At 39.5% G+C, this 13,934-nt stretch overlaps 1 long non-coding RNA gene across 4 annotated transcripts in view; it reads right to left on the bottom strand.

Annotated features, from left to right (window-relative positions):
- The window catches only part of LOC118164933, a 134,803-nt gene that overhangs the window by 102,503 nt on the left and 18,366 nt on the right, over positions 1-13,934 (bottom strand). For 3 of the 4 annotated variants that reach the window (XR_004749757.1, XR_004749754.1, XR_004749755.1), the window contains exons 1-2: positions 9,084-9,188; positions 8,820-8,962 (exon numbers count right to left, since the gene is read on the bottom strand). This is a non-coding gene — a long non-coding RNA (uncharacterized LOC118164933). Of the gene's footprint in view, positions 1-8,819; positions 8,963-9,083; positions 9,189-13,934 lie in introns of those variants that run through there. The other variant, XR_004749756.1, reaches the window with a different exon arrangement.

Genomic DNA, 13,934 nt, shown 5'->3' on the forward strand with positions numbered 1-13,934 from the left:
TGGACAGGCACAAGAGTGCCAAGAAATATTGTCAGTGGGCCAATGCAACTCAAGCAAGAAGCAGTAACAGATACAATAGATATGCTGATATCACATGCAGGTTTTTGTTTGTTTTGTTTGTTTTTACATTACTGGAACCAAACTCACACCACTGGAGGACATCAGTACTTCCTACTAAAGACCAATGTAAACATTCACCCCAGCAAAGGTTGATTATTTTTTTTTTTAGCATTTTTATATTAGGTAGACAGACAAAAACAATACTGAACACACTGATCATAATATGTTTTGCACTCTAAATATCCATGTTTCTAGGCTGAAGAGACATAGATTTGATGGATGGACCACTCACACCAGGTAAGGAATTGGCTGGATGGTCACACTCAGAGAGTTGTGTTCAACAGCTCAATGTCCAAGTGGAGACCAGTGACAAGTGGCATTACTCAGGGGTCAGAATTGGGACCAGCATTGTTTTAACATCTTTGTCAGTGATGTGGACAGTGGGTTCAAGTGTGCCTTCAGCAGGTTTACTGATGACACCAAGCTGTATGGTGTCACTGGAGGGAAGGGATGCCATCCAGAGGGACCTCTACAGGATTAAGAGGTGGGCCTGTGAGAACACCATGACATTCAACAAGGCCAAATGCAAGGTCCTGCACTGGGGCAATCCCAAGCACAAATACAGGCAGGGTAGAGAATGGATTGAGAGTAGCCCTGAGGCAAGGACTTGTGGTTACTGGTTTATGGTGATTCATGTTGAGTTTTTCAATGTGTGCTTGCAGCCAAAAAGCCAAATGTGTCCTGGGCTGTATCAAAAGAAGCGTGACCTGCAGGTCAAGGGAGGTGATTGTTCCTCTCTACTCTGCTGTTGTGAGACCACACCTGGAGTACTGAGCTCAGCTCTGGAGCCCCTAACATAAGAAGGACACAGACCTGTTGGAGTGAGTCCAAAGGAGGGCCATGAGGATAATCAGAGGTCACCTCTCCTATCTTCACAGACTAAGGTTGCGTTTGTTCAGCCTGGAGAATGGAAGGCTCTGGGGATGCCTTATAGCATTTTCCAGTACCTAAAGAGGGCCTACAAGAAAGCTGGAGAGGGACACTATCAGGGAGTGGAGCCATAGAACAAGGAGTAATGGTTTTAAACTAAAAGAGGGTAGATTTGGATTAGATATAAGGAATAAATTCCTTACTATGAGGGTGGTGAGGCACTGGGACAAGTTGCCCAGAGAAGCTGTGGGTGCCCCATCCCTGGAAGTGTTCAAGGCCTGGTTGGATGCGGCTTTGAGCAACCTGGTCTAGCGAAAGGTGTCCCTGCACATAGAATTAGATGATCTTTAAGGTCGCTTCCAACCCAAACCATTCTATGATAATGCTTAAAATAAGGCTTGAGGTTTTCAGTTTTGACTGAAAAAAGGCATGAGTCTCTCAAAATAATATTTTGGGTAAAGAATGACTTTAAGTATTCAGAAATAAAACAATCCATAAATTAGAGTGGTTAAACTGGCCCTTTAGGAAACACAGGCACATAAGTGTGTACAATCACATTTGTTACTTTTCACTCCCCTCCCCTAAAAAAAAAAAAAAAAAAAAAAAACTGTGTAAGAAAACAGGACATGAATCTGAGCTTCTTTTTCTGTGGAGGGCTAGTACAAGTTTAATCTTAAAGATGATTTTTCTTTGTCCTTCATAAGTGAAAGTTTAATGTTCTAGGCATAGTTCAAAGAACAGCTGTTCTTTGAGAATGAATACTGTGTGATTTTCAAATCACAATTTCATTATGTGTTTTTCAATGTGACTTTCAAATCACATTTCATTAGAATCAGGTCTAAGTTACACAGGTACATAGGAGAACCGTAGGAGAACCGAGTAACTATGCTGACATTTCTTGGTGGTTTCATGAATGGATCTATATCTCCAGAGACAAAGCAAACAACTCTGAAAGATGAGATAACAAAAGCTAGTTTCCTTAATTCCTTGGTAAGTGATAGTAAATCCCACTTTCTCTCTTAATAAAGCTACAAAACTACAAATGAATACAAATAGGGCATACTCAAAATGGCATTTTCAGTGTGTTAGTCTTTTTTAAGAGACATATTCATCAGGACACTTGAAGGCATATAACCGCAAAGAAGAAATAATAATAAAAAAATCTTCAGACATTTGTTACAGTTAAAGAAATAAGCAAGGCAGAGAGACTGATACATGTGAGTTCAGAGGTCTCCATGACATGGAGTAAACATTTTCAGTCTTCTTTCTCCAGAACTGTTGACAAACATTTTTCTTATTTAAATTTTGAATTAAATTAAGTAAATCGGGATGATATGTGAAAAATTTTGCCCTTCAAGGATAAACGGACAAAATACTCTAAACAGCAACTGAACGAGTAAGAAACACATAAAACAAATGCTGAAATTCCTGTCATTTATGCAAAAGTATAATTTATTAACATTTAGATCATGTGGCTAGCTACCGACAGATCAGCAGAGTTCAATACTCCTTAATTTTTTTTCAGTTTCCAAACCGAAAACTGAGATACTCTATTCCAAACTCAGAACTATATAAAAAGCACAAGGGAGCTACTCATGATCCAGGTAGGACACTGAGGACATAGGAGAAAAGGTAGCACTACACTCAGACAAGTGGGAAAATATTGAAGTTGGTGTTGGTTTTGGGTATTTCTAGTATTGTCAAGTGATACTTGAGACTTTTTGTACACTCACAAGTTCTTGATAGGGAGTACTTTGAACCACATGCTGCAGAAGTTGCAGTTAGGACAAGCACTAAGCTGTCCAGGGGTTTTCCACCCTGCTGTCCCTAGAGAAAACCCTCCCCCTTGCACACTGCCAAGTGTGATCCCAGTGAGCCCAGTTGAACTCTCTAAAGTGGCATGGTCCAGTTCCACACAACAGCAGGAAATATGGTTCTACAGAGCTCTCCTTGCTCAAGCTCCCCAAGCATGGAGACAGCTTTGGGAAAGCCTGAATAGGGTGAGTGTATCACCATTTGTCCTCCTCTACTAGCTCTACTCCATCCTCCAAAGGCAACGAACAGTCACCAAGGCTGCTCAAACATTATGCTGCAGTAAAAGTGAGGCACTAATTCTTTAAACAGGAAATAGCCTAATTGCATCCAACACTCCCTTTTTCCTAAGGCCACCATGACCAAGACTCTACCTCAAATATCTCTGAGACTGGAACACGGATTTATCAACACACCACATAGCTCCAGCAGTCCTTTATTATACCATGACTATCTTGTACCACAGGTAAACACTTTTTCCCTAATCTGCTATAAAATAATAGGGGAAAAAAATTTTAGATGACAGAACTCAAGCTGGAACATCACAATAGACTTGGCCTACATAAGTTTAACAAGCACAGCCTTGCACCTGATATTAGTATTTGAGAGTCCAGTTTTCTGCCTCCAAGTGTGTATTAGTGCGCTTTCTATCTGTGAAATTATCATCATTTATAGGGCAAAGATCAGATTTTTCTTCACATAACACCTCCCAAGACATAAGTAGCCCCTGAAAGGGATTATTTTCACCAAAATCAGAAGACTGAGAAATTGGTTTGAGCTTGAAAGACACTAAAGATTACCATTTAGTTCTGTTGAAATCTCTTGGCATCACTAATGAAAACTGACTCTGAAAGAATGGCTACCACACTGGGGCAAGCTTGAATAAAAAGAAAGTTGAAACAAAAAGCAATTTACTGTGTCTAATTGCCTTTACCCCTGTTGTGCTTTCTAAGTATGTAAAGTTTTATGAACAACTTTTCTCTCCTAAATTAGGTTTTACCTTATTCTGCAATGAAACTAAAACACAGAGTATGGCAGCTTTTATTGACAAGAATCACCTGTAATTTCACAAGTATTGATCTCAATGACTTTGCTGCAGAACCCAGAAAGAAGCATAGAAGCAAGTGCTTTTTCTCATAAAGTCATGTCTTTTTTGACAATTAGCACAAAGAGCAGTTATTTTAAAATGTGGTAGGGACACACGTTTGCATTTAAATACAATACACCGAACACTGGGGACTTGTTTATCTGGATAGTTATTATTATCCAAGCCTCCTATCATGCAAAATTGGGTTACCTCCCCTGACATGCATCATTTGCACCAAAAAGTCTCCTGAATCTGAAACCTCATTTAGCTGAATAAATTCCATCTCCCAGCCTACTCAGGGAAATGTAGTTCTACTACACGCTCGGTTCTCATGGTATCCACTTTAAAACATTACAGAATGAAATTCTCTGGTTTGCCTGCATACTGTATGTCTGTATTGGTGCAAGTCTTCTCACGTACATAGAAGGCTAACCTGGATGCTCAGACACCAAAGGCTAAATGAACAGGCCTTGAAATTACCTTGGAATTAGTAACTTGTGAAAGACTAGCAGTTCTATCACACCTGCGTGCATTGCACTGATACAGTTCTGCGCTATCACCTCATTTGCAAACCAGCTAATATCTAAAACTTAGAAAAGAGAAAAGTACTTTTTATTACAGAGTTATGACCAACCCCTAAATGTCCTGTACTTGAGCAAACAGCTACAGTATGCCCAAATGTAAATTCTGGTACTGTAAAAGCAGTTAAGAGCTCCTGAAGATTTAATGGTACAGTCAAGGTTTATTATGGAATAATATTTAAAATGTGATGGAAAGTAATTTCTAATTTCTATGAGGTATTCAAGATAATAAAAGCGTTAAGCCACAACAGACACAAAAGTAATGCCTATGCTTATAGACATTAAAAAGACTATTATTGAAACATAGAAATTTAAGGGTATTTTTGATTTCCTACTCACAAATAGTTTATTACCTTATATCAATAAAATTGCAATTTCCAATTATTACCAGTTCATCGTGGTGAACATTTAACATTATTTACTTTTTAATTAGGGAGCGGTTTCCAAGACTGAAATAGTTCATTTTTGTCAAGAAGAAAGTAGTCATCTTTTTTCCTATGAACTGTGAACCCTCAAAGGGATTAACAAGCTACAAGGCTGACATTTCTATCATTAATCTCTGACTAAAAATGTAGACTATGAAGGTTTGGGTTTTTTTTAACGGTGCAGCTAACATTATGCACTTTCCCAGTGTTGATCTTAGACATAAAATAAGTTGCATTTTATAATGAGCAAGAACTGTCAATGCAGACTGAACAAACTATCTGTGCCTGTTCTATGGGTTATGTGATATTTTCAGATAACTAGTAAATTGTAAACAAGCAATTTTAAAATTTGGAGAGTGATTTAAATGTGGGGCAGACAGTGCTCTGATCCTCTGGAAATGACCTTGTGCAGAGTCAAGCAGCATGCTGCCTTTCCCTCTGCCAGTTCCTATTGACATGAACAACCCACTTAGACATTAGGGAAAAAAAAAAGAAAAAGAAAAAAAAAAAACTTTAAGAGAAGACAATGCAGGACAAAGATATACACCATTTGCCAAAAGCAGATTTACATTGAAAATTTGAGGAAGGTTACTCAGCCATTGATGTGTGGAGACACCAGAACAGGAAAAGCAGGAGGAAAGCACAGTGGTTTTGGGGTAAATTCTCACAAAGCTAAACAAATGGATTACAGTAGAATAGAAAACGACAGCCAAGTCTGGTAATCTCCATAATCCTACACTTCTATTTGGAAAAAAAACAGTTGTCAAGTGGGAGATTCGTGGCAAGGTATCTTGGCATGTCCCCAATTCCATTCCCTTTACTTTTTGTGGACTCTACCATCTCCCAAGGGTTCGGGAATGGGGCCTTCTTTAATACAATAATGTTAAAAAATAAAAATAAAAATTCTGCTGCTCAGAGTCCAAGCTCACTTCAGATATTGTAATTGAAACCAGTGGCACTAGCTATAATACCCTGATCTATCCTTCAGCCACTCACTGTTAATAGGAGGCCAAGCACTGCAGCAGGAGGATCAAACCTACTAGAAAGATAATTAGTGGCATCTCGAGATGAAAACTTGTGATTACTTTTAATAGAGCACAGTCACTTTCTATTTGTAGGCCCTGCATATATGAGTGCCTACATGGAAATGCTGGCAACCATGTTGTGGTTTAACCCAGTAGGCAGCACCACACAGGCACTCCCTCACTCCCCCCTGCAGTGGTACGTGGAAAGAGAATTAGAAAGGTAAATGTAAGGAAAAAAAAAAAAAAAAAAAGGAAAAAAAAAAAAAAGGTGATGTACAACACAGTTGCTCAGAGCCAGCTAATGGCTGTCCAGCAATGACAGCCCCCCTAGCCAACTCCCCTGGGACTCTGGGTCAGCTGTCCTGGCTGTGTCCCCTCCCAGCTCCTTGGCCACCCCTAGCCTCCTCACTGGCAGAGCAGCACAACAAGCTGAAAAGTCAGTATGTTTCATCCTAAATCCAAAACAGCATCACACCATCTACTATGAAAAATAATAACGCTATCCCAGCCCAAACCAGGACAGACTGGCAGGGGAAAAATGGCTGCCAGGCCACAGCCTGAGCCTGTCATGGCAGGAGAGCCTGTCCAGGCCCAGCCTCCGTTGATATGAATACTGCTGGAAAAGGAGGGGGTAGTGGGGCGGGTGAGGCCTCACTCTCAGGCAAATGCCAGCTTCCTGTAGTCAGGATTGTTTTCATTTCTTGTTCACAGGCTGCTCAGAATCAGATTCCACATACAGATTCTCCAGTTACATACACTTTTTTTTATATAATTACTATAACTGATTAAGTTAGTTATTATAATACCTAAATAATAAAAAAACAGCCAGACTGGTGCATCAGGACAGTGGAAGGCAGGGAAGAGGGACACACCACTGCACCCCAGCGTGTTGATACAACATCCTTCCATAGCCAAAGCACACTAAAATACAGTCCTGACACTACAACTAGATGTGTTATATAAATACACTTCTAGTTCACATATACTATTCATTAACAGAAAAGAGCTGTTTAATATAAATTCATAGATAGAAATCATACTCGTGTGCTAGCAGACAAGGGACAGGAGGGGAACAGTTTCAGAAGTTTTAACCTTGACTATACAAGCCTCACATTTCCTGTTCCTCATGGAAATAATGAGAGCCCATGGGCAGAAGATCTGTTAGCATTCTTCATTAATTATGCACTGATTTCTTAAAATTATTCAGAACAGGCTGGGCAAGCCTTGATGGATTTCAAAGGCCAGCCTATGTCTATTTACTGAATAGTCCACATTTATTAAAACCCAGCTTTCAGCTAGCTATACATGGTGCACATTGCCACTCCAATAATTTTCCATAAATTGAAGGTCTTGGAAACATAGATTAATTGAGGCAATGAAACAGCAGTTAGAGTAAAGAAATTATGTATTCCCTTTCATAGCTTCTTCCCTTAAACTTCGAGATTTTCACAGTGGTGGTAAATTCCTCCAGATTAACCAACAAGAGAATATAAACTCAAACAGCATTTATTATCTCCAATGGCAGAATTGGTAAATGGTTGCATATAGACTTTGCTTTCTGTCACATTATTTTGAAGCTACCAAATAAACATATGGTTGAGCATTGTGGTTGGGCACTTTGGTTGTTAAAGAAAAAATAGAAAAGAAGCAAGCATAATTTGGCTTGTCATCTGTCTTCGCTGGCAAATTACCGATGCTTTTGGGATCACTATGTGTATTTCCTGAGACAAGTTACTTTTTGCTTTTCAAAAACTAATAAACCCAGCAAAGTCCATGGGCCATTTAGTTTCCTGAACAGCCTTTGATGTTTTAAGCATACACCTAGCGTTATGTGGATTTCTTACTTATTTGGCTCAGGGTAGCTTGAAACCATGCAGTAACTGAAGGGTTTTCATAATGTGACTGTAGGTGTGCATTCAGCTAGCTGAATAGCAAAGGCATAGAAGACAAGAGTCCTTGGTGTGGTACACTGAATTATGTTCTTTGCCAATCATATCTACATCGCTCCAAGTAAATCTGCCACATAATAAGTTATTAGAAGTATGCAACCTATGAAAACAGCATAGTCACAGAGCCACTGGTGGGCCCCTAAACTTTCTCCAGGTACCAGTGACGAACTCATGAGCAACCTTCTGCTTAGAACCGTCCCATCTCACCCTCCCTTATCCCTGCCTGTTAGTGAACTGAGACCAGGCGCAGTGTTTGGGAAGTGCAACAAGAGGTGAATAAAATGCAAATTCTTCATCTGAGTGCCCCTCGTACTCCATCTTACACAGTGGTCCTCATTTTCTTTATGCAGACACATCCAGGCACATAGCAGTGACTGCTATAGCAGCAGGGCTGCAGGAAGGCACACAAGGTGCTCCTGGGTCTCTTTAGAGACAGATGGACTCCTGCAGCTCTCAAAACATAAAGAACTTTTTCCCCTTTGTTTTCTCTTCCCCCACTGGAAAGCTAGGTAGGTGACACTGCTTATCCCTCAGAAATCACACATCCAATATGACTGCACTAGTCTAGTTACAGAGTTAAAAGAATCAATAATAACAATAACGATGAAGTACCTAAGATCAGCATCTGCATTTCAAATATGATGAAACCACCTAGCCCCAGATTAATTTTTAAAAATAAGCATCAGCAAATGGAGTGATTTTTTAACTGCTTCTACTACAAAACATTACAGCTCTCCTAAACCACTTGCAGCTTTGATATTTTGTCAAAAGTGATAGCCCTAACTTTTTGGAAGGGCTAACTTCACTTTCATGCTTAGCTTATATATCTCATTAGCTGTTATTATGGTTTTAACAACAATTTAACTTGTACCACATTGCATAGACATTCCGGAATAAAATAATAATATTTAAAACTTATTAGATTGGATAAATGATAAAAAGTTCCCTACCTGGAAGAAGAGCAAGAACAGGGCAGCTTCAAGAGGGAAGGTGAGCTAAGGGTGGCCACAGTACAGGCTGGGCAACCACCTCACCAACAGGACTCAGCCCATAACACCAGAGCTTGGCAAGTGGAACAGCAGTAGCAGGAGGCCTCATGGATGGCACAGACCGAAGCAAGGCCATGGAACAGGTCCAAGGTTAATTCAGCAAATTCAAAGAACAAGTCAGGAGCAAAATTGGAAATAAATACACCTGCATCATAACAGCCATACCACGGTTTAAAGAGAGCTTCTGCAAGAAACTTCCAGAGGGTGGAGAGCCAGGTGGAGTGGGTCCCAGGTGCCACTGGTCTAGGCAAATAAGGCTTATTGGTGCCTTTGGGGCCCTGACAGAATGTTTTGTTTAAATGAGCTTTAATGAGGAAGATCTTTTATAGAGCACACCATTGCAAGAGGATATTGCATTGTAAGATATACCAGCTGATGGCTTGATTGAGCCAAATAGTTATATGGTGTGGCTCAACAGAATTCACTGTTGAGATGGGACAGATTTCCACAGACACTGCACATGAAATTCATGAGAAACAACAATCTACAATTAATAAACTTACAAATTGTGTACTCTGATGTCTGTCTTTTGGTCTGCTTTCACGTTTTCATTCTGACAGTGGATGAGGGGCCAGCTGTTCTTCCAAGATATCACCACCACAGATCACATCAAAATCCAACTTTGAAAGTGAAAAATAACACAAGAAAGGGGTGGAGGGGGTGGCTCCAAGAGAGTACTTTTCATGTGATGAACATTGGAAGTCGGGAGGACTGATCAGCAGCTATAGTTTGTCTCTTCCCTACTTGCAGGGTGTGTTCTTAGTCTATGGGCATCTCTGCATTCACAAGTGTGACCTACCCACACATGTAACACTGTAGTTACCAGCTCCTCAGTCTGCCTTAGCCTTGCTGCAGGTCTTCCTTGAATTTTAGCATATTCATCTCAAGAGCTATTTCCTCCATGCTGTTCTCTGCAAATATGGACCTTCAACTCTCCCAAGCAAGGAACAACCTATATTATTTATATATGGGATTTGGAGAACAAGCCTTCAAAATGTGTAAGCACCAGAACAACCTCTCCTCAAATAAATAAAGTGCACAAGACAGTGAATTGCTCTTTCACTTCCAAAAACCTGCCTTGGATGCCTCAAACCCTGAAGATAAATTGTTTACCTCCTCCATATTCTTGCATCCTGTTTTAAACTTCCTCATACAATGTCCCAGAATAGATCAAAAACCCATCGTCAGTTCTAAAAGCACTCATTGCTCCCTCTTGAACAACACCAGTCCATTCTTACAGTTGCACTTCACCTGAAGTAAAGCCCAGCCACCATCAAGTACACCATCAATTCATTTAACAGGAAGGCAGCTTACTTCACAAAACATAAAGAAAAGCTTAGAAAAGTGGACACTCCAAGCATACTCATTTGCCAGTGTTTTTGCAGGCCATTACTGCTTGGAGATAATTATTTGAAAGAGCAAAAAAGAAATTGGAAGAATGAGTCCTTCTAGTGAAGGATCAATGTAGACTGATTCAAAATACAGTTAACGGAATCAGTCCACACTGGCTCAGATGTGTGGCCAGGGAAATCAGGTGTGATGTACAATAAAATGAGCTGAACACAGAACGGGGAGGAGCTTATCTGAGTGACTGGAACAGGAAAGTCTGGATAGCTGCAAACAAGTAAATGGATCAAATAAATGTTTGCTCGTTCATTCATTTGTTCTTCAGCCTCTTAACTATAGCTTTTTATGCTTCATCATCGATCCATAGTTGTAACACCCCTGTCTGACTTCTACATGCTACCCTTCCTGTCCTAACCCCAGGCCATATTTGATGAGGAGCATTTATCTAGATTTTGAGCTGGTTAGGGCATGGAGCATTTTTTCTAAACATCTGAGCCCCTGAGACACAGGTACTCTTATAATTGAATTGGCTGCTGTATGCTACCTCATTTAAGATAATAAATGTGATAAAAAGCTCTTAAATTACGAGCCAAGACATGTATTTTTATAAATGTATACTTTTATAGAATATAAAATAACTTTCAAAATTAAACCAAAGCACATCAAAACAATAAGACAGTAAGCATGGCACTCACTCTGAAAAGGAAAAATACTCGCCTGCTTTCAAAGTGATATGCCTGCATACATGTACATGGAGACAGTGCAAATACCTGAAGCAGCAGTATGAAACTGCAGAAGAGGAGTGAGCTCTTTCCCCTTGCTTCTTTCTATTATGTTTCACGTAGTGATATTGAATCAGCAGCAAGCCAGGCAGATTCATCCACAGAAACAGAACAGCTTTTACGCTCTTCCACTATTAACAATGCAAAACATAAAACAAAGGTGCAAAAACAAATGTCCATAACAAACAACGCTGCCTATTAATATTCCCATATCACTGTCAAGATTTAGGACTATCATTTTCTGTGCATTGTGTTTTTTTTTTCCCCCTCCTGTTTTCATCTGCCAGGAACACCCACTGAGGGCATCGAGCTAGCTTGTGGTTTTGGCAGAGGAAAGCTATTCCACAGAACTTGAAGCCTACATTTCTCAAGAGTTCTGCTCAGCTGCTGGAAAATTTGATGGGTGAAAACACCATTTCTACACCCATACTTTTTCTGATAATCTCAGACATTTTTTCTGACCCTCTAGTGCAAAGAAACACCACAGTCTTCTTCCAGCTTTAAATCAAATAATAGAGCCAAAAAAGAAACAAAATCCCTAACCTTACTGTGGTGGTGATATTGCTTTCGTCACTTTGCTTTTTTTATCTGTTAAAACATTTTCCTTGCTAACACTGGATATTAGTTCTGATATAGGCCTTAATGGGATTGAGCCTTGCATTTGTTTTCCTGAAACAGACAGATGTCATCATTTGCCATTCCTCAATTCATTAAAAAGTGCAGAAGTGGGAACTCATGAGTTCCTCCCAGCTCCTGCACAATGTTTGACCTGCTTTTATTGGAAGCAAGTCTTATGTAGTGCCAAAATCTGTCAGTCTCCATCTTTTGACCAGGTTCATCTTCACCCAGATTCGACAGAAAGACTGTGCTTGAGAGCTAGATGGCCTGAGCAAGTTAAACCTACATTGCTTTATCACTGAGAGCTTGTGCACCTCTCACAGCCAGGTCTTTACTTGTCTCACTGCAGCAAGAGCAACAGCCACATTTGCAATGCAAATTATCCTAAATAAATAAATAAATAAATAAATGCAGGATGGATCAGGATGGAGTAATGGCTGTGATTCCAGTTTATCCTAGCTGTGCAGGTAGAGTCAATACTACACTGCCAGATGTTTGATGTCTGCATAGAGGAGAGACACCGTTTCATCCTCACTATGGGCCAGGGTACAAAATAAAACATTATCAGGTACCCTAGGATCTATGCAGAAAAGACAGAAATATCCTAACAGGATGTTGCCATATAATAAATTCTATCCTGTCAAAACAGTGGATAAAAATTCATTAAAAACCTCAGGCTTCATTTGCTCTTGTGCTCAGAGAATTATTCATTTAATGCCATTTCTTAACATGACTTTAACCCTCATATTATTTGATAATTTAGCCAATGCATTCTCTGCATTGATAATTTTATGAGACATTCAAATTATAAGCAGCAAGCATCAATTAAGACATCAGTGCCGAATTGTGTGTGATAGATGGTCATTTTGAACAACTGGCTTGCTAACGTTTATTTATTATCCTTCTCTCTCACCCACATATACATAAACTTTTTTTTTTTGTTAATATTAAGCTTCCTGCATGTTTTTGAAAGTGTAGGCCTGACAGCAGCAACATGAGCTTTGCAGTCACTGTGCAGACTCCCAGACAACACAACAGAGCTCAGCACTGTTTCTCTTGTCTCTTTGAACAATGACAATTAATCATGTCAAATTGTGCCAGATGCCAAAGCGGTTTTGTGGTGTCAATAAATATTCAGAGGAGACATGCTTCAGATAAAGACAGAGATTCATTTCAACTTGTGATCTAAGAAAGGTTCAGACCTAGAGGTAAAAGACTGTTGGGCTAATTTACAGCATATCCTTCATCTCTGCAATCCTGGGAATATGAGGTCATATTTTAGGAATGAGAATTAATATTTTTCACTGATTTTAACACACGTTGGCCTCATCCTGTCATCTTTATAAGCAGGAATGATTCATTGGCTTTCATTAGAGTACACATGCACTACAATTTCAGGACAGCATGTCTTCTCTATAAAAACAGAAGCAAACTCCTTTATTTTCTGTAATGTTAGTGTACATTCCAGTACTTCAATAAAATTTCTTTCTCATACTGAACTACAGATGCTGGTCAACAGCCCCATTTAATTCCCATGACAAAGTATTTTGGATTTTTTTTTCCTTCTTCATCTTCACTTCATTTTAATTCCAGCTGAGACCGAGTGAAGTAATGCTGATTTCCCCAGATGGTTCTGCTTTCTTAGAGAAAACCCCGATGGAATGACAATTACAGCTGAGGAGATAGGCAAAGCTGTGAAATAAATGATAGAAAAAAAAATATAAATAAATAAAAATAAAAAATAAATACATTTCACTGGCATGCACAAGCTAACTGAGGCAATCATATGATTCATTATTGGCCTCATGCACAATGCTGCCAGGCATGTTTTTCATTCTTCATCAGATTTCACTAGGTCTCTTCCAGACATCCTTTCTGTGATTCCACAATGATTGGCAAATTCCTAAAGTAAGAAAAATGCTCTTCTTTCAAACTTCTCCCCTGTGAGAAATGAGGAGTTATCAGCAAGGGAAAAGCCATTTATTGGATTATCAAAGATGCTACTTCTTGGTATTTCCTTCAGGAACATGTGAAATTCTTTTTAATTTGGAAACAATTTCGCTGCTCTACCAATGGGAGTCCTGTGCATGATCCCAGAAGCCAGAACCAAAGTAAAGTATACAACCAGCTGAGTTATGGGTGGGCTCTAGCTGTCTTACAGTCACTGACAGCACAGAATAAATACTTACAATATTTTTCTGATCAAGCCAACACTATAAGGCCTCACAACAGCTTATATATGCTCAGTAACAGAGAAAAATGCTACACA

This window comes from Oxyura jamaicensis, chromosome 3 (genome assembly GCF_011077185.1).
Source record: "Oxyura jamaicensis isolate SHBP4307 breed ruddy duck chromosome 3, BPBGC_Ojam_1.0, whole genome shotgun sequence".
NCBI classification, from domain to species: domain Eukaryota; kingdom Metazoa; phylum Chordata; class Aves; order Anseriformes; family Anatidae; genus Oxyura; species Oxyura jamaicensis.